The 21,029-nt window shown below is 42.8% G+C and overlaps 1 protein-coding gene and 1 long non-coding RNA gene across 15 annotated transcripts in view; one reads left to right on the top strand and one right to left on the bottom strand.

Annotated features, from left to right (window-relative positions):
- The window catches only part of SIPA1L1 (signal induced proliferation associated 1 like 1), a 339,090-nt gene extending 327,466 nt beyond the window's left edge, over positions 1-11,624 (bottom strand). For 5 of the 14 annotated variants that reach the window (XM_072963345.1, XM_072963338.1, XM_072963348.1 and 2 more), the window contains exons 1-2: positions 11,541-11,624; positions 10,873-10,932 (exon numbers count right to left, since the gene is read on the bottom strand). The gene's annotated coding sequence lies outside the window, so the exon portion shown is untranslated. Of the gene's footprint in view, positions 1-2,149; positions 2,251-10,533; positions 10,812-10,872; positions 11,297-11,540 lie in introns of those variants that run through there. The other 9 variants (XM_072963349.1, XM_072963351.1, XM_072963346.1 and 6 more) reach the window with 6 other exon arrangements.
- Positions 11,625-11,853: 229 nt separating this feature from the next.
- On the top strand, positions 11,854-20,793 carry LOC140697147 (uncharacterized). The gene is made up of 3 exons (XR_012073985.1): positions 11,854-12,002; positions 18,307-18,475; positions 20,715-20,793. It is a non-coding gene; the product is annotated as an uncharacterized lncRNA (long non-coding RNA).
- Positions 20,794-21,029: the final 236 nt, after the last annotated feature.

The raw sequence follows: 21,029 nt of genomic DNA, 5'->3' as shown, positions 1-21,029 counted from the left end.
ACAGAGCCAGGACTACACCAATCTCCCAACAGTCTTCAATAAAAAGCAAGGCCAGATTATAACAGCCAATAATCCACCAGAGAAAATTCTTGAATTTTACCCTGCATAACTGAATCTGATAATACAGAATTGACACTATGTTGAATTTCTAACAACAAATTAAAATGAAAATATAATTTTATATAGCCATGAAATCTCACACTATGTTAGCTGAATACTCTGCATTTGGCAGGATGGGCAACTTCCAGCTTATGATCACAGCACTGGCACGCGGATCCGCAGTGGGACTCTGCTGCAGGCAGCGACGTGATGTCACCAAATCTCAAAGTCTTGTGTGTACCACACACATGAATGACAAAGGCTCTGCAAACAGCTCGGAACTGAGCCCTAGAAGAGGGTGATAAGGATTTCTAAATCTCCCACGCTGGCACTACACCAATCATGCGAAACGGGAATTAAGTTTCTTGGGTGTTACAAATAACAGAAAGGTTAGCTTCAAAATCGTCTCCTGCCAAAATTACAAGGAAAGAGTCTCATTTGAGCTAAAACGCTGATTATTTTCAGATCAGAGTGAAACGAGTGCTAAAATTATCCACATTATACAATTTTCTCAGTAAAATCATTGAGTTAGAAACAAAAACTCTACATTCCCCTTTCTCCAGTTCCTTCAAAAACATTTCTACTATCTGCAAAAAAAGTCCCAAATCATAATAATCAATTTACAGAGTTTAAATAACTGGCCCTAAAGGAAACAATTCAACCCTCAGCTTTCCTATTACAAATGAAAAGATTACTTGGTATATAAAAAGTGAACAATGAAGACTTAAATGAATGAACAAATGAATGAAAAAGTGAATGAAGATTCAAAAGGGGGACACGACTCTTTTAAGATCTGACAATTAATGGGAAAATTCAGAATGAGCCAAAACTAGGTTTCTAGATTCTCTTGGAGCAGGCTTGGAAGTAGAGGAAACTAAGATTTGAAAGCCTTATCTGGGGCTTCATGAAAACCGTAAGCAAAATTCACTAAAGCCAGTTTCCTTTAGTCCTGTTACTTAGAAAAGCACTTGATAAAATAAATTTAGCCAAGACAGGTCTCCTTGGAAACCAAGAGGCAGAATTATCCGGTGTTTCTTTCTTCCTCTCCACAAAGAATATTTAATATGGGACTATTTTCATAATAAACCACCACAGTTGTTTTGCATCAAAGTAAAACAGGAGGCCTTTGGCAAAAGAGAAAAATCCAACCAGAGAAGAGGAACAGGACATTGGGAAAAATGGCATCAATCAGTAGAAGAATATCAGCCACATGAGGGCAGGAGCCCTGTATTCTTTCAGCACTAGAAGCAGCCACTAGCCCCTAGCGCACAGTGGGAGTCAGTAAACACTGATGAGATACACGAGTAAATTACTCCTTAGAAAGCCACCCAAGTAGACTTAATTCACTTGGTCACCATAAGACGACTCTATACTATAGCACTACTAACATGCAAGCATAATACATTTTTCCTCCATAGAAATTCTACCAATTGTCCCCTGAATACACCCAACCAAAATTATGCCTATAGTTTTATTAAGAAGGTGAGCAAGTCTGTCTTGAGTAGCCTAAATAACTTACTAAAGCAGCCACTTATTACACTGTTCTGGCTCCAATCTCTCTCCTTCAAGTCAATCTTATACACCCCAGCCAGGTCAACTGTATGTTCTTTGCACATCCTAGAAAACAAAACAGTACTGTGGCTAAGTATTCCGTCTCTGTATGTGGCCCACTGCTATTCAACGGGCAGCTACAGCAAATCAGCAACTACTGGGTTGGAACAGGAAAGGCAGCAGAGTGTCAAGGAAAAAAATATCACAAGTGACAGTTCTTGTAATAACTGATCCCCTGAGATTACTGTCAGAGGCTTTCTTTAAAGACCTCCCTTTAGCACCACGACAGAACCGACACGGATGGTTGTAGGCATTTATACCCACTGAGGTACACGTCCCATCTTCAAGATCAATTCAAGGTCCATCGCCTTCTTGAAGCTTTCCCAATCCCCTGGACTAAGTATCTGTGGAAGCACTTTGTAAACCAGGAGCTACAGTTTGCGGCTACAGCTCTCACGCTACTAGTTTCACATACATCCTGCCATGTAAACCACTTTACCTCATTCTTCAGGTGGGTCTGGTCCCCTCAAAAGAATCAAAACTTCTTTAGATTGTTTCTTCTATTGCCAACTTCTCTGTTACTTCCCCATCAACCAACACCTACAATAGCATAAGGTGAAAATAAGTGCCATTCAAACTTCCTGATTTCAACATGTATTACAAAGCTAAGGCAATCACAACAAGGTGGCACCGGCGTACAGACAAAGAGGTCACTGGAATAAAACAGAGCGCCCAGAAATAAACCATTGCATGTATGGTCAACTCGTCTTCAACAAGGACGTCAAGACCACTCAATGGGGAAAGGACAGTCTCTTCAACAACTAGTGCTGAGAAAACGGGATATCCACACGCAAAAGAATGAAGTTCAATCTTTACACCATACATAAAAATGAACTCAAAATGGGTTAAAGAACTACTTGTAAGAACTAAAACTATAAAACTTCTAAAAGAAAACGTAAGGGGAAGTTTCATGACACTGGTCTTAGGAATGATTTCTTGGATATGACTCCAAAAGCACAGGCAACAAAAGCAAAAATAGACAACTGGAATTATATCAAAATTTAAAACTTTCATGGATCAAAGGACACAATCAAAAGAGAGAAAAGGCAACCTACAAAACAGGAGAAAACATCTGCAAATCATGTATCTGATAAGGGGCTAATATCCAGAATATACAAAGAGCTCCTGCAACTCAACAACAAAAAATCAAATAACCTAACTGAAAAATGAGCAGACTTCAAAAGACATTTCTCCAAAGATGATATACAAATGTCCAAATATATGAAAAGACACTCAATATAACTTATCAACAGAGAAATGCAAATCAAAACCACAATGAGATACCACCTCACACCCATCAGAATGGCCGCTATCAAAAAACAAAATAACAAGGGTTGGCAAGGATGTGAAATTAACACTTGTACACAGCTGCTGGGAATGTAAAACGATGCAACTGCTATGAAACACAGCATGGTGGTTACTCAAAAAAATTAAAATAGAACTACCATATGATACAGAAGTCCCACTTCTGAGTCTATATCCACAGAAATTGAAAGCAGGGTCTCAAAGAGGTATCTGTAAAGCCAGGTTCATAGCAGCACTATTCACAATAGCTAAGAGGCAGAAGCAACCCAAATGTCCATCTGTGGATCAACAGATAAACAAAATGTGATACACACATACAATGCACTGTTACTCAGCTGTAAAAGGGAAGGAAATACTGTGACGTGCCAACATCTGTGAACCTTGAGGACATTATGCTAAGTGAAATAAGGCAGTCACAAAAAGACAAATACAGCATGATTTACAAGTAGAAATAATAAAACAAAGTAGAATGGCGATTGCCAGGGAAAAGAGGCGGATTGCTTAATGGATATAGTTTCAGATTTACAAGATGAAAATATTCTAGACTTCTGTTTCACAACAACAGGAATATACTAAACACTACTGAACTGTACACTTACAAATGGTTAAGACTGTAAATTTTATGCTTTCTGTTTTTCACCCCAATAAAAAAATTAAGTGCCAACATGCAAACACCAAATTGGATTCACATGTTCTACCTCCACTGCAGGAGTCTAAGCAGCCTGACCCTTTTAGCAGTTGGCAGTCATTTCCAAATTTCTTCCAAGCTGTCTTTTCTAATCAATGGGACTGTACACATGATCGAAGGCTTTCCCTTTATCCAACCAAAATGAAGTTTCTACAAACCCTAGTCGGCTGCTTTCTGGTTTAGGCCCACTACTCGTTTACCTTATTGTCCCACAAAAATCCAAAAGATTCACCTACTGAATTTCTTCAAACCACCCATCCACGTGTTATCCAGCCGCTCCCCCAAAGAAATGCTCCAGAGATCACTGCTTCTCCACCCTCCCCCACCCAGGCAGCTGCTGACCCAAACCGCTGAAGATTCCTACTATACAACGCTACCTTGAAAACGGTCTTCGGACCAATCCCACCGAAAGCGATTATTAGGCTGAGGTTCTTGAACTTTTCATAAGCCTTTTCTGTGACTCCTGTAGCTCTTAACCTATCACGTGGCTATTGAAAAATTATTCTGTCATGCAATTACTACTATATCTTATTTCCTATTACAAAGGATCAGCACTAGGATCTTAATTTAAAAAATTAAATAAAGTGACACTGAGACTTTGGGAAGAATCAGAGAGGCATTTCTCAAATTGGAAGAGATGAGGGTTAGGAAGCACATTCAGTTTCAAGCCTCCTAACAGGATTCCCAAGGGCACATTCTAAGCCAGAAGGCAAACCCCACTCCAAAAATATATACACACAGAGTGCACTCTCGTTATCCATGAAATTCCAGCTACTTAGAAATTAGACTCCGGCAAAATACATTGGCAGAGCCCCTGAGATCTTTGTACGATTAGGGAAAAGGGAAGAGTTAAATCAAATACACACTAACCCTCATTTCAAGAGTAAGAATATTTGTTTTTGAAGTCCTTGAAAGAAAAAGGAATATGGTTCCCATAAGTCACAAACTAACATTTCTTGAAAAAATATGGGAAAATATTTCTTTCCATTTTTTTCCCCTGAGCATACACAGGTGAAGCAAGGAATGAGTTAGTCAAATTGGGTGGAAATTTTAGAACATTCTATCAATGCATAATTACTTATCTTACAGGTATCTCCTTACAAGTGGCCTCTCTTCCTGAGGGCATGAGATACCACCGTTCAGTTATCAGCTGCATCTCTGAAAGCATCAAAAAAGTGAAAAGAAACTTAAAAAAACAAATTGCCAATCAATTCCGGGAACTAAAACTGTTAAAGAAAATGCCAGGAGCTCACAACATATCAAACCAGAATTCCTATCTAGGCAAATAATTGAGAATATGAAGAAAAATGAATTAGAAAAAGATCATACAGGAGCCAACGGAAATAAGGCCGATCGCAGCTGTCTTGAGTATAGGAATGTGGGCATTCAGCACACAGCCCTTTGCTTTTGATTTCTTAATAGCTTTATTCTGAGAAGTTTAGAAGTTCTAAAAGGAAGCAAGACGCTGAACCACAAAAATCAATCAATGACAACACTTGTAGCTTTGGTAAAAGGCTTTCTGGAAAAAAAAGAGATGGGGGGGCGGAGACGGAAAGGGAGAGAGAGAGAAGAAGAAGAACCAAAATTCACTCTGCTGCTCTGAAATTGATTTAACCTGGACCTGCTCTGGGAGTGGGAGAGGAAAACAGGAATCCAGGGGCCGCCACGGTGGGATGGCCAGTCTGCTCAAGCTGGCTCTGAGTGACCCTCTGTTTGTGCAAATCAGTACCTCTCTTTCCAGGACATTCACCAACAAGCATCCTCGTGCCTTTCCCAAACTGAAAAAAGGGAAATCTAACTATGTAATTGACTGTTTCCCACAATTTAAAGTTAGGCATGCTACAATCCTAATTAGAGGGAGAACCTAGTGCAACATGACAAGTAACAAACTAGAAATCCAAAGGCTGAAAATTCTCATCCCAGACCTCTAGAAGCAAAGAGAAACAGCTTCACCCCACGCCGTGGCGCACCACACAAGGCACTGCTGTTGACTGAAGTCCAACAAAAGAAGGCCCTGACATTCCACTGGGTCGTTTTGGTGCCATCTCTCTAGATCTTCAAGAAAACACGCATGTTCTCTTTTGCAACCGGGTTACCTCATTCCTCCCCAGCCACAGTAAAAGGAGAAAATGGAAGGACCAGCCCCTCCCTCAAAAGATATACCCGACAGATTTTCCTACCTCGTGATCACAACCCAATCACACTCATGTTACTCAACCCTCACTCGAATCACCTGCGTTTCAGAGAGCCAAAGAAAACGGATTCCTTGTTTCTATGACTCACTCCAGAGCTCACCAAAAACCAACCAAAAGAATAAATGAGCTGTCATCCAAGAATAATTAACTTTACATATATAAAACCTTTGGAAAACAAAATGCCATAAAAGTGTGTGGGCTTTGTTTTGCTTTTGTTAATTAGCTAAGCATAGAAAAAACTAAAAACAAAAATCCAATGGAGCCAATTTATTACCCACACCGAAAAAGTAAAAGCACAGTGGAGAGAAGGTTGGACTGTCAATCTCAAGTGACAGTGACACTCGTATTTTAACCAGCACCGTAGGTGGGAAAGACACAAATTTTTGTGTGAGCACTGAAGGAATAACTTAATGCTCAACCCTCCCCAGGAAAGGTAGAGTCCCACACTCAAAGGGCAGTCACCCAACCAGCAGGGATGTTTCTTCTCTCCTGGCTCAGATCACCCCAGGGGAAGGTAGGGTGGTGATATATAAATCACTTGTGGTTTCAACAGGAAGCTCCTACAACTTCTTCCTGTTTTATGGGCAATTACCCCTCCACCGGACCATCCTCCCCAGCCCCTACCCCCACCCCCTGGTAACCCAGAAACATAGCTGAGAGAGGAGGTCTAAAGTTGCCACCATTCCAGAAACAAGGAAGGCACACCACTTTCTTTGACAAATGAAAAACGAGTTTAAGATGGGAAGAAAACGGTCAACTACAACAAATTAAGTTTGGCTTCTCTAAAGAGCATACAAAGTATATACTATGCTCTGAATTAGCCAATATTCCTTTAAAAAAAAAAAAAGACCACAGGCTTTCCATGTAAATACTTAAACTCATAATTTCTTTTTCCATAACTTTGTAATTTGAGTAACTCTAAAGCTTAGTTACCAAACACTACATCAATGTGGTTTTCATAACTTTTCAACTTTCATGTACATTTCAAGTTTTGCTTCTTCTCATTTTAGGCATTTAATAAATACTGAACACTTGACTGGGGCGGGGGTAGTAAATAAACTTTAACCTAACAGACTCTTAGTTAGGAAAAAAAAAAACAGGAAGCAAAGGAGTTCAGTTAAATTGGAAAACCTGCCTTCCAAACAGTGACTAGTACTTCTACAACCTTCAAAAAAAGCACTTCAACTTTCTGGGCTTCAGTTTCCCCATCTGTGAAATGGGGAAGAAGAGCCAAACGATTTATGCTCAAAATCCCTTCTAACTTCAACAATCTATGAATCCCTTCATCAGAAAGTAGGAAAGTGCAATTACAAGTAAGACTTTATGGTTTACAAAGCACTTCCATAGATACATTCTCAATAATTTTTGCAACAGAGCTGTGAACCAAGTATTATGCCCATCAGTGCAGAATCACACCTTTTTCAGAAAGATAGCTCAGAAAGAGGTTTGATTATTTTTTTAAGATCTCATAGCAGGAAAATTTAAAACCCAGACCTTCCAAGAACAAACACTGGGCCCCATTATTTCAAAAATTAATTTAAGTAAGTTAAAATTCAAAAATAATTGCCTATTAATTATTTATAATAGCCAAAACATGGAAGCAACTTAAATGCCCATGAAGAGATGAAGGGATAAAGAAGAAGATGTATACACACACACACACACACACACACATATATACACAGTGGAACATGAAGCAATACTTGGTGGAACTGAATACTACTCAGCCATGAAAAAGAATGAAATAATGCCATTTACAGCAACATGGATGGAACAAGAGATTATCATACCAAAGCAAAATAAGTCAGACAGAGAAAGACAAATATCATATGACATCATTTATATGTGGAATCTAAAATATGATACAAATGAACTTATTTACAAAACAGAAACCGACTCACAGACACAGAAAGCAAGCTTATGGTGACCAAAGGGGAAAGGGGGGGAGGGATAAATTAGGAGTTTGGAATTAGCAGATACATAGTACTATATATATAAAATAGATAAACAAGGACATACTATATAGCACAGGGAACTATATTCAATATCTTGTAATAACCTATAATGGAAAAGAACTTGGAAAAGCATATATATATACACACACACACATATACACACACACACATATATATAAAACTGAATCACCTTGCTGTACACCTGAAACTAACACAAGATTGCCAATCAACTACACTTCAATTTAATAAATTTTTTTTTAATTGCCTGCTATCCAAAACTCAGGGTATCAGAACACCAAACCAGGAAATGTTACTACAAATGGCCTCACTGCACTGTTAAGTTCCTTGAGGCCAAGAACACACTATTAATCACCATTGGAATCACAGATCTTAGCAGCATGCCTCCCAGGTAGAGGCATTCAATAAATGCTGTTTGACTTACCACAAATTTCAAAAGGTTAGGAATACAGTGATATTATGGAGGACAATTTTTTTTCTGAATTTAAGAACTTCTATGATTTGAGTGAAAAGAAAGAAAGAAGCACTGTGTATCTGAGTGCTAGCTCTACATCATAGGGATGAGTCTATTTGTCTTCCTTAGAGAAATTCCCATTTGATCAGTGAACCAAAAGGCTCAAATCTGCAATGTCACCTGAAAATCTTCAGGCATGCTTCACATGTGCACTGATGTGGACCAAGAGAGATGATAGCACAACACTGAGCCTGAAGGAAGCACATAATCGTGCTATCATTAATTACCATGTACTTTCCCCTAAATCAGAAAGATGCAGAGAATCTGTACTCATACTGTTCTGCCTCTCCTCCTGCTCCTGTTTCATAGTTCAAAGCAATAGAAAACAGCCACTTACTGAAAAACTCAAACTGCAACCATAAGACAGAACATACACATATTCCAACTCAGAGTCAACCAAGATCTTCCAAAGTCTTTACAAAACCACTAATCTCAAGCAATCTTCAATCTGACTTCAATAAAGTTACTAGAAGGTGTTTTTTAAAAGTTGCTGAAAAAAAAATCAAGGGAGTTGGGGGGGTACACAAAAATTACACACCCAATTCAATGCAAAAGTAAAATAAATACAAAAGTGAGGAAATAATAGTGAAAGGATAGAGTTAAAAAGAATCTTAATATAGAATTTCAGTGAGCTGCTTTGCAATTATCACCAAGACTTCAAGTCAACCTTGCCACAGAATCCTATGACGAAGTCATAACTAACACTGCCTGACACTTCAGATCTAAAAAGTTCACTGCACCAGAACTGCAAATTCAAACTCAAGGAGCAGTACCAGGAACTACAGAGAAGCTAACAGCAACACCTACTGACTGTCTTGAGCCACTTGTCAAACTTGTTCTTTCAGTCAACTAGAGAAATCTAATGATACAGTCAACTTCAAGAGTCCTTTACTTAGTATAATGAGATAAAAGTTGTCAGCCACATAAAACCATTCTTCCTTCAAAATCTCTTCTTTTGCCCCTAACCATTTATGTGCAGATCATCACTAAAATCATTTTAAATACACTGTTAATTGCTAATGCCTTAGTATAATTTATTCCATGGGAAAAATATTTTAATATTAATATCCTTGTGAATAACTGGCATGTCATCTAATAGTCGGACACATCAGTGACTATAAACTGTTTTATGAAAACCTTTTATTTGAGACTGCTGCTGTTACCACTGTCCTATATTATTTCCATCAGCTTTTTTTTTTTTCTTTCCTGGTAAAGGTGGTTTAATTGTACCTTTCAAAAATGAAAAAAGGGGAAAGCGAAAGTCATTAAATCAGGATTATACAGAAAATTAACACTGTTACTGAACTGGATGCAGAGAATGATTCTGTAGGATTTAATCATGTACTTTTCCAAAAGATTAGGTCAGAGAATCTTTGCCTTGGATGAATATTCCATATGAGAAAACAAGGGAAAGTTGACACTTAACTCCCACAGAGTACCAGCATAAAAACAATGGCTTTAAGAGTCTGAGTCAGAGTTTCAACATGAAAGGTTTGCTTTATAGAGGAAACGCCAACCCCAGTTCATCCAGATAGACCTGGAACCTGATGAAAGTCGACACCTTTACTCTGAAATTTGCATCGCATCACTGGCTCCCAGTTTAGAAATACAATCGTTTAGCAGATAGTGAGAATTTCAGTGAATGCTGCCTCTACAATACCCGTCATGAAAAATAAAATCTGTAAGGTAAATGCAGCCTAGGAGCCATCAGTCCCCAAATGCTTCTCTTCAAAACGAATACCAACAACTCAATGAAACATCTTCCTTGAAAGTGAGCCATTTGCCTTGTTTCTCTGTTTTCCAAACGGTGAACCCGATGAAATTTTCAACCTGCCCAACACGATTACTTGTCCACCTAGAAATGCCGTGGCGCGCGATAGGGAGCCTGGCAAATTTCCTTTAAGGTCAAGAGAAGTTGGAAACGGGGCGAAGGAGAAAAAGTTCTTTTTTGCAGTACCTTCACGCTTCCCCAGCCCTCTCGTGGTTTACTCGCTCCAAGGAAAGCTGGCTAGAGCATCCCCGGATTTCACTCTCCACCAGACCCCCGGGAGAGAAATTAACCACCCGCGGGCACCGAGCTGCTCTTCCTCCTTTCTCACGAGTAAACCTCTCGGCCTGTCCCTCCTGCACAGCCTGCAAAGCGCTCACCCAGGTGACTGAAGGTGGAGACGAGCAGCGGGGTGGTCGCAGCCACCTCGACGGGGGCGCGGGTCTCCCGGCCTCTAGCACAGGCGCCTGGCGGAGAGTTGTGCAGATTCGGATTCCACGGTGCGCGCGCGCGAGCGCCGGGCGCGGTGCAGCCCGGACTCGCCCCCGCCGGGCTGCGCTATAAGCACGCCACCAAATCGGAAATAAAAACTTTGACCGGCCTCCTGGTGTCTTGCTCCGGATTCCGGACCCGCGTCCCAGCCAACATTGCGGTGGGGGCTGTCAACAGTGCTGCACCCCCGCTCCCCTGCCCGGACCCGGGGCGCGGGAGCAACTTACCTCTCGGCCCGGCCTCCCGGTGCCGCCGCGCGTCCGGGGCGCGTCCGCCGCGCGCTCTCCCTGGGGAGAAAGAGAAATCATGCAGACGGTCGGCGCGCGCTCACTCACCGCCTCCTCTGCAGAGAACGGCTGGCGGCTAGGCCGGGGCGGGCGCCGAGCGGAGGGGGGCTCGGGGAGGCGGGGGCGGAATCAGCTCAACTCCCGAGCCTGCCTCCGAGGGGCACCCGGAATGCAAGCAGGAGAGCAGCCGGCGGGGGGCGGAGGTGCCCGGCTTCCCGGGCATCAACTATTGTCCAGGCGCTCAGGTCCCCGCTTGAGACGCCTCCGAGGCTCAGCGCCCCCCATCCGGCCCGTGTGCCAAATAGCTGAGGGGGCGGCCGAAGCTGGAAGCGAGTGCGGGTGGCTGGGGTCCGGGGTCCGAAGTCCGAGGTGGGCGCGGGGGAAAAGGGAGGTGCGTGCCCAGTGGGGGAGGGGACAGGTAACTGCAGAGGGGGGCGGGAAGGCCCCGGAGGATCCGCGGGGGGAGGATATGGGGAGGGAGCCCCGGAGGCGGGAGAGGATGGAGTGGCTGCGGGGGTTGGGGAGGAGGTCTCAGAAGCCCTGACCTGGCCCTCCCCGGGGACCCACCTCCCGGGGACTCAGGGCTGCTCGGACTTTCGCTCACTCACACAGTGAACTCGCTCACAAAGTTGCCGGCGGTGGCGGCGCCGCACTCGCCTTTCTCCTCCCCTCCCCACCTCCCCTCCCTATTCCTTCCCCTCCTTGACTCCCTTCCTCCCTCCCCAAGTCTCGGGTGAGATCACCGTGGCGAGGCTTAATGCTGCGCTCAAATCTCGCGAGAGAAGCGACAGCTCAGCCCAGACGGCGGGGGAAGTGAAAGAGTTGGAGGAAGGTGGGGGACCGCGGAACTCCTAGTTGCTATGACGACGGCAAAGCCCTGGATTCCTGTCTCCTGCGGAGAGCAGAGGCAGCAAACGTGGGTGCAAGTTCCCAACCTGTCCCCTCCTTTGCTCGACACGCTAATGGTGGGGAAAGCAAGGGATAGAAGCGGCAAAAGATTTTTAAACCAATTTGAGAGGGCATCTGGAGAAGACCAGCGTCATGGTATCTGGCTAAATTTGGAAAATAAGGTTAATTATTTTTTAGAGATTCTGCGACAGAGCTCTGCCATAGAAGCCAGCGCATATCTGAACCCCCAATTACCTACCATATAGTCAACTTTTCATGTCTAATATCTTCCCCCAACCACCACCCACTCTGTATGCTCCCTCTCTACTCCCCGGCCAGCCCCACCCCCACCCCACCTCCCTACTCACCAGACGGGCGCCTTGAGGATTTGCCTTATCCATCTTTGTATCCTCGGAGCCTCCACATGCTTGGTACATAGTAGGTATTTACTTAATGTCTACTGGGAAAATGAATGAAACAGACTGTACGTGTCCTCAGTACTTTCCTTTCACCCCACCTTGGAAAGTACTTAGGCTTAGAATATAAATTTCTGCCCACAGTTATGTTTTTGGCTCTATTCAACTATCCTTCCATTTCTGTTCACACAGAATGTATCTGTTTTTCAGTAGTTATAATCCCTCCTTTCTTTTCCTCCATCTTTATCTCGTGAAAATCCTACTCACCATGGCGGGTGGGGCGGGGGAGCAGGCAATCATTAAACTTCTTCAGATGCCTTCATACCTACTTACAGTTATTTTGGTGGGGGTGTGAGTGTATTTAGTTTGGGACTTTGGTTTGAGTTAGCATATTTATTAAATAACAAGTTTATTAGGGTTAAACTTATAATCAAGTTTATTAGGGTTAAACTAATAATCAAGTTAAGGGTGATATGAAATTTTCTCATTCCCCTATTTCTCTTATTTGTAAACACTTTTATTTGGGGATTTTATATACTCACTGCCAAAATAAAATGAATACTGTTAATAGACGCTAAGCTTACAATTTCAAAATAGATAAGTAAAATAAGATTCCATGGTATGTGAATTATATCTCAATTAAAAAAAGATTCCATTCCTATTAACACAAATATGGGAAAACCATTACTTAAATAAATAGGTAACATGCAAGCTTAAATGCTATGTTGGTGAAAGCTTTTATGTTAGAAACCTAGTGATACAGTGATAAAAAACACTGGACAAAGTCAGGAAACTAAGGTTTGAGTTCCTCTGTGTCGCTGCTAATTGAGTCTCCCTGAAAAGTTATTTAATCTTTCTGATTCTTCATCTGTAAAATGAGAGGTAGCCCACACATTAGGTCAATACAGCTTTAAAATTATGTGGCTCTTAGACCTATAAAAAATTTCAATAAATAACAGATTTTCCTTTTATATCAAATAGAGTTTTTCATCTTGTAGTAGGTCAGTTTCACAGAGTTTAGCTACATGTTGACAGTTGCTTTTAAAGTTCTCTTGTCTCAACTATAAAAACAACAAAAACATTGACCATGTTACAATAATTTCAAAGGGAATCCATTGTTCTTTCTTTGCTTTTACACAAACTCAACACAGATTTCTTGTTATTTAATAAATATGCTAACTCAAACCAAAGACCCAAACTAAATACACTCACACCCCCACCAAAATAACTATAAGAAGGAAAGAGGGAGGGAAAGAAGGGAAGAAAGAAGGACCCAAGGAAGGAAGAAGGGTAGGCCTTAAAGTCATAGATCAGTATTTTTAATATCAACGTTTTAGAAAGAAATACAATGGAGCAGCACCATCAATCCTGTTGCTGTTTTAAGGAACTATTTTTCATAGCGTAGCACGCTATTGTAAATCAGTTGTTGTTCACCGGACCTGTCTCAACTTTTAACATAGTTTTGCCCTTAAAGTGTGGCTGCCAATCTGTATTCACCAGCCCAGCACAATTTCCAGGGCACCTGTTTTATGTCTCCCAGGTAGCAATTGATAAATTTGAAATAACTGACCCAAGTGCTAGCCAAATCTATTAAGTTTTTTCAATGTTTTTTATGAGGCTCAAGAGATGAGCAGTGGCCTCAAATTACAAAGATAATTTCCCTAACCTTCAGGCCTAGTAGAGTAGGAGAGACTGTCCTAGGAACATAAAACTGCTCTGTCAAGATCCTGAGATGCTCTTTATCCCTCCCTGATGGCAGAACTTTGGCCAGTGTTTCTGAAGGAAATAGAAGACAAAATTCACCAAAGCTGAAGTTCAAACTGCATGGCTTTCTGGGTCAGGCACTCTGTCTGCATCCTCCCTGACCTTTCTCGGGTTTCAAGATAGCAGACAAGGAAAGCAGAAGGGGGAATAGAGAGTTTGTCAATCACAGATAAAATCTCAAAACCACTTCTTCCCACTCCCTCTATTGGCTTTCTATCCACCTCTACCCAACCCCCTCCCCTACTTACTCAAGGGCTGTGTAAGCCGTCCCCACTATGAATAGAACCCCCTCCCTATTCACTTCTGAGTTTGTTAGTGCTGTCAGGATTTGGTTCCCTCTGGTTATTCACTTCTGCTCAACAGCACACCCTCACATATCTAATATGGAATGAACTTTGGCACAAAGACCTGCCAAGCAAGGAAAATATATATTTTTTTCTAAATATTACCACCATCGATTTACATGTGCATGTTTTACAGTTAAAATCTGTTTATCCAGCCTATTATCATCAGTTCAGGACTTCCTGTTACTGGCTATACATCTGCAGGCCATTACTAACTAAATTTCAGAGAAAAAACTCAGCTATAAAGAAAGGCCAAAGTGCCCCTGCCAATCACCCAAGATTAAATTATATCCAATGCTGTTTAAGTTTTAGTTGTTTATTGTTTTAGCCCTATGTGATATAACTCTATTTACCTGAATACTAGATTGCTTAGAACACCTCATTCTCCCATCTACAGCATAATATTTATTACATGTTTAAAACATCAACTACCTTATAATCCATGAACATTCCTCAGCGAAGCTACTATGCTTCCTTGTCCATTCTCTCTCCCAAAGGACTGTTGCACACCTTCTCCTCCTACAGCAAACCTCCTGCTTATTACTGACAGCTAAAGGCCATGCTTCTTTCATTGGCAAAATACAAGTGATCAGAAGAGAACTTAGCACACACTCCATCCCTACCACTCTGTCTACCTACCCACCTGCATCTGTCTGCATGGCCTCTTCCATCCTCCTGGCACTTATGATAAACTCTTGGTCCTCTTAGCCAAGGTTACCCTCGCTGCCTGTGTACCAATCCCATCCGCTCTGACTTGGGAGACTGATTCAGCAATTGTCCTCTCTCACGCACGCATGTCAGGAAAATTTCCCTCTCTACAGAATCATTTCTGAGTGCTTACAAGCCCGCTGTAATATCTGCCATGGTAAAAAATAAAACATTTCCTAGATTCCATAGCTCCCTCTACTTCACTTGACCACTGGATTCATCAAAAGATTTTTCCACACTTGCTATCTTCAGTTCCTCTCCTCCCATTCTCCTGAATCTTCTCTGAGTGGCCTTTCATCCTCACCACTCCAAGGGAAACAGGTCTTCTCAGAGTCCCTAGCAACGACTGCACTGCTAAATCCAGCAGTCAGTTCCCATCCTCACCTCACCTGACCTCTAAAGCATCAGCGGAAGAAGCTGATCACACTTATCCTTGAAAAAAGGTTCTTCACATGGCTTCTGGGTTAAGAATTTGTCTTGGTTCTTCTCCTCCCTTTCTGGCTCTGTCAGTATCGAATCCCTAAACATAGACGTCCCCAGAACTCAGTCCTTGGACACCTTCTCTCTGTGGTCCCTTATGATTCCATGACAGTCTCACCAGTCTGATAGCTAAATGTCATCCATTTACTGACTACTCTCAAGTTTACATCTCCAGGCCAGGTGCCTCTGCAGACTCCAGACTTCCACATCCACCTCCTACGCAACTTCTCCAACTGTTTGTGTAGTAGGTATCTCAAAAATCACATGTCTAAAACTGGAAAGCGCCAATGTTCCTCCCCAAACCGGTTCCCTCCTGCAGTTTTTCCTACCTCAGTTAAGGGTACCTTCCAGAGATTCAGAGGTTCTTATTCAGAGGGTAAGTCTTAGAGTCATCCTTGACCTTCTAGGTCTCTTGTATGACACATCAGACCCACAGTGAATTCTGTAGGCTCTTCCCTCCAAATATGTGCAGAGTGCAACCACTTTCCACCCACTGCAACTCTCCCTCTCTGATTCAAGCCATTTCTCTCTGGGTTTCTTACAGGAGTCTCCCTTTCTGGTCTCCCTATTCCTGGCCTTTCCCTCAATATTTTATTCAACACATAGGATCTGAGTGTGGAGCATGAGCAACTCAGATCAGATCACATCTCTGCTCAAAAGCCTCCCAGGCCTTCTCATCTCCCTCAGAGAAAAAGCCAGAGTTCCAGTTCTGGCCTGGAGGGCTGTTCATTCTCTGACTCCTTTCTAGACCTCAGGCTTCACCACCTTCTAATCACCCTCCCTCTCTCCATTCCAGTCACACCCACCCCTCTCTGTTCTTTGCATTCACCAGGCACTCTCCCACCTCCAGGCCTTGCCTTTGCTGTTCCCTCTGCCTGGAAAACTGTTTCCCCGAATGTTTGCATGACTCACTCTCTGAGCTCCTTTAGGTGTCTGTTCAAAGGTAACAGTGTTGTTCAGGTGCCTTCTTGCTCTTGGATGCTGTCTCTTCTCCTGGGATATCTTGCTAGGGGGTGGACCCCCCCCCCCACGGGCTGTGTTTACCAGGCTCCCTTGCCTTGGGCCTCCAGCCGGTTGTGTTCAGCCATGGAGAAGCATGAGATGTGAACAGATGGAAGGGGCAGACTTTTCTCTTCCTCTCTGTCCACCTCTGGCAGTGTCTTAGTGGCAGATACATCTCCTCTTTGGCCCCAGGTTGCACTGGCTGAGAACCATCCCCAGGCTCTGGTATCATCTTTATCCTAAGGGTGACAGCAGCTTTCTAGTGTTAAGAATCTCTGGGTTGCCTCATCATCCTGATTAGCTTCACAGCCCTCTCATCACCTATGTCACAGTTCCCCAGTGTTAAATGCCTTCTATTTGAATTACCAAGACTGGTTTCTCTTCTCCTAACTGGACCTTGATGGTTACAGTCACCCTTTATGAAACAGCAACCACCCCAGTCTCGTACTCCCCAGGCTCCTCACTCAGCGTTATTCTTCTCTCAAGTCCTCATCACTCCCTGACACAGTGTTTAATTGTTGGCTGGTTTACAGTCTGTCTCTCGTGTAGAATGTAATGCTCTGTTACTGCTGCATTTTCAGCACCTAGAACAGCACCCACCACATAGTAGGCACACTATGCTTGCTTGTTAAATGAGCAAATAGTGCTGTTTTAAAGACAAAGTCACAGGGCTAGCAGAGTATGGTAGGGACTAGTTCTCCATGTCCTAATGCCTGCAATCTGTGAATATGTTATTTTATGTAGCAAAGGGACTTCAAAGATGTGATTAAATCAAAGATCTTGAGATGGGAGGATTATCTTGAATTATCCAAGTGTGAAAATATAATCACAAGGCTCTCATAAGAAGGAGGTGGAAGAGTCAGGGTCATAGGAGCAGCACTGACCACGGAAACAGTCAGAGAGATATTTGAAGATGCGGCACTGCTTTGACATTGGAAGAAGGAGCCATGAGCCAAGGAGTACAGGCAGTTTCCAGAAGCAAGAGAAGGCAAGGGAAATGGAATCCCCTGCTAGAGTCTTCAGAAGGATGACAGCCTGGGTGAGATCTTGATTTTAGCCCAGTGAAACCCATTTTGGACTTCAAATGTCTAGAACAGCAAGATAATATATTTGGGCTATTTTAAGCCACTAAATTTGTAGTAATTTGGTACAGAAGTAATAGGAAACTAATACAAAGAGTTTTCTTCGTGTATCAGTTCTTAGGCATGTGGCTTGTTCACTCTTAAATCTCTACTGTCTAGCATAATTCCTAATACAAGGAAAGCACTCAATAAATGAACAAAGTTTAACATCAAAGCAGAATTAGGGCTCCTGTCCTGATGGAGTGGCCAAATCGCTAGCTGACTTTACCCAATCTTAGAAAAGGAAGAGCATCTTGCTAGTAAGAAGTCTCCTTGAGCTTTTTGAGCCATGAAGATCTAGGGCCCCAGGGTAGGGAGACCACCCAGGTTTTAGGCACCAGTGTCAGCTACAGAGAATGAAGACCAGTCCCACTAGGCTTTGCATCATATGTTAAGGAGCTTGGGTTTTATTCTGTAGGCAATCAGGAGCCATTGACGGATTTTTTCAGCAAGGCAGAGATATATTCAAATTTGCATTGAGGAGGTTATAGCACAATTAAAGCATGAGTTTTAGAAATGCATGGGTCGGAGAAGAGATCAGAACTGGAGTTATAAATGTGGAAGGCAGTACCTCATAGTTGCTGCTATTATCACATTAGAATAATATTTTAATTAAAAGCAGCCTCACAAATTTTCTTTCCCTTCTCCTAGGTATCTCCTGCAAAACATACTCCATTGACTGTTCATGCCATTCCTGGCTTTCTGGCGATTTTCTTGTGAACACGGGCACAATAAAAAAATCCCAGCAGGACTGAAAGTCCTGGCTCATCCATCCCTTTAACCCTTTTCTATGTAGGCATCAGCACATCCGACTCCAAAAGTAAGTTTTTAAAGAAATCTTGTCTCCCATTTCTAATTGTTCTTATTCACCCCTCCAATAGTACTTCCTTTCAGGGAGCTCTTTGCACTGTGTAAGTCACTTGAATATTCTCCTAGGAGCTGGAAATTTTCTTCATCTAACCCTTTTCTCTTTATTCCTTTCATCAGATTTTCATGGTTGAGAATGTGTCCAGAAAAGAAGGTGGGGATGGAGGGAGGGGTGGTCTCTCCACTCCACTGTCTTTATTAAATCCCTAGAAATGAAAAGACTTCCTCATGACTTGGAAGTGGTGGGCTGAGGCCTCCTAGAACCATCTGGCTTGTTCCCTTGCCAGCTAGAGCCGAGGCGACATTCACAAGGACCCAGGAGCCGCAGGGGCTCATGAATTTGCAGCTGCTTCCCGGCATCCGAGGAGAGCGCAGTGAGATTCTGAAGGAGAAATCACACCTCGCGTGTTCCTGAGTGCGGGGAGCATATGTAACGAGGGTGTCCTTTCGTGGGCATACCAAGGAACGCAGCTGGATTGTTAAAGTCACCCTAGCCTTATTTAAGAGCAAAGAGGAAAGAATAAATAATGCTGATGGTTCAGATATATTCAGGACCTTAAAACAGTTCAGCCCGGACCCTGAATTTTCCAAATTGCCTTTTAGAGATGAATCTTTTAAAATTCTCTTTCCATTTCATTTGTTCTTTTCATGGGGGGAGGGGAAAGTGATGAGTATGTTTACTCAGGTAGGAGAAATGGCCAAGGGCAATACATGTAATTTTTTATCTATCCTGGAGATACAAGAGAAAATATCCAGTAAAGTGGAGGAAGATCTAATAGGCTGTGGATTCTACTGTAGATTTCTGGACTCCAACTCAAGTCTAATGTTGCTTGATTTTCCTGGACTTCAATTTCTTTAAATGCAAAAGGAGAGGGCTAAGGACCCATCCCTTTAGACTGAACGTTTGTATGTTGATGAATTACCCTCTTTCAGGGGTTTAGCTGCTTCTGATCAGGAATCTTTTGTTTCTGAAAATGAAAAAGATTCCAGAAGTTCCCTCCATGCCCACTGGTTTGCGATGTTTGAAATATGGTCTCTAGTTTCCCCTGATGTCTCCTGCCCCTTACCATCACCCCCATGCCATAACCCCATCTCAGATATCAGGGGCAACCACAACTCACACTGGTAGGGTGGACGTTCGGGGTAGAGAACCCTGAGCAATTTCCACAGGCACCTCCTTTCACGGTGGCTCTGGTTGGCGCTGCCAAAGTGGCTCTTGAACACTGCTTGTGGTACTGCCAGCCCAAGCGAGCTGAACTGCTCTAGCTGGCAGGGGACCTCTCAGGAGCACCCCTCCCAGCTTCTTCTACCTCTCAGAACACTCAGCTCCAGCTCCTAGGTCCCTGGGGCTCCTGGCTGATTATGCTTGCCTTGTTCCTTACTTCCTCTAGAGGGCAGCACAAATCACAATCCCTGCCAAGTAGCTGGGGACAACTTAAGGTGCAGGATTGACTTGTAGAATTCATTCAAATTCCCCTAACCCTGATGGATATTATGGGAGCAAGAATGAAAGTGTCCCACCCACTGGTCTTCACCTGAAGGCAGCTCAACATGGTGGAGCTGGAAAGATCTGACCTCAAGTCCCACCTCTATCTCTACCCTATCGTGGGCAGGGGGATTTGAGATAAATTAATCTCTCTAAGCCTTGGTTTTCTTACCTTTAAAACAGGAATAATAATAATGATTGATTTTAAAAACCACACATGGTGGTTTTGAGGATTAAATGAGATAATATATATTTTGTTAGACCCTGTGGGTGGGCTACCTAAAAGCCATTCACAAACCTCTTTTCCCTTGTTCCCCCCTTGTCTTTCCAGACTTTCTCAAAGCCTCCAGAACTAGCTTACACAAAGCAGGGACTTTATCCTGAAAACTCTGAGTTCCAAAAGATACCCAGGGGTAGAAATAAAGTTGACCCTGAACAACAGGGGTTTGAACTGCAGCGGTCCACTTATGCATGAATACTACAGTATTACACAGTCCACAGCTGGTTGAATCAAAGGATATGAAGGGTGGAGAGACCAAGGGGCGACTGCAAATCATACTCGAATTTTCAGCTCCTCAGAGGGTCTGTGCCCTGAACCTCCGTCTTATTCAGGGATCACCTATACAGAGCCATCCAAACTCTCTCCATCACTCATGTGCTCCTATCTCTACATCTGCCTCTATAGCTTTCTTCTCTCTTTCTGCAGATGGTTCCTCAACTCTTGCTCCACATAGGGAAAATACCTTCTGGGTTCATTCAAAATTCAGATATCTCTGAAGCTCACAAAACACCTGGAGAGAAAAGGACTTGACTGACTCAGCTTTGGATCAGATGCCTGCCTCTAGACCAATCAGCTGTGACCAGGAGTCCGGAGCCATGTTGCACAAAATGGCATAGAGGAACCAAGACAAGGTTGTGGAGGTGGCAGTTCCCATAGAAGAGGCACTTCAGGTGACAATAAATGTGCAGGGTGGAAGAGTTTTATAATAAGTGGAAGTCTAGGTTCCAGCCCTTAAGGAGA

Source organism: Vicugna pacos, chromosome 6, assembly GCF_048564905.1.
Source record: "Vicugna pacos chromosome 6, VicPac4, whole genome shotgun sequence".
Classification (NCBI taxonomy): Eukaryota; Metazoa; Chordata; class Mammalia; order Artiodactyla; family Camelidae; genus Vicugna; species Vicugna pacos.
Note: the sequence above shows the minus strand (reverse complement) of the source record. Positions and strands in the feature narration are given on the sequence as shown.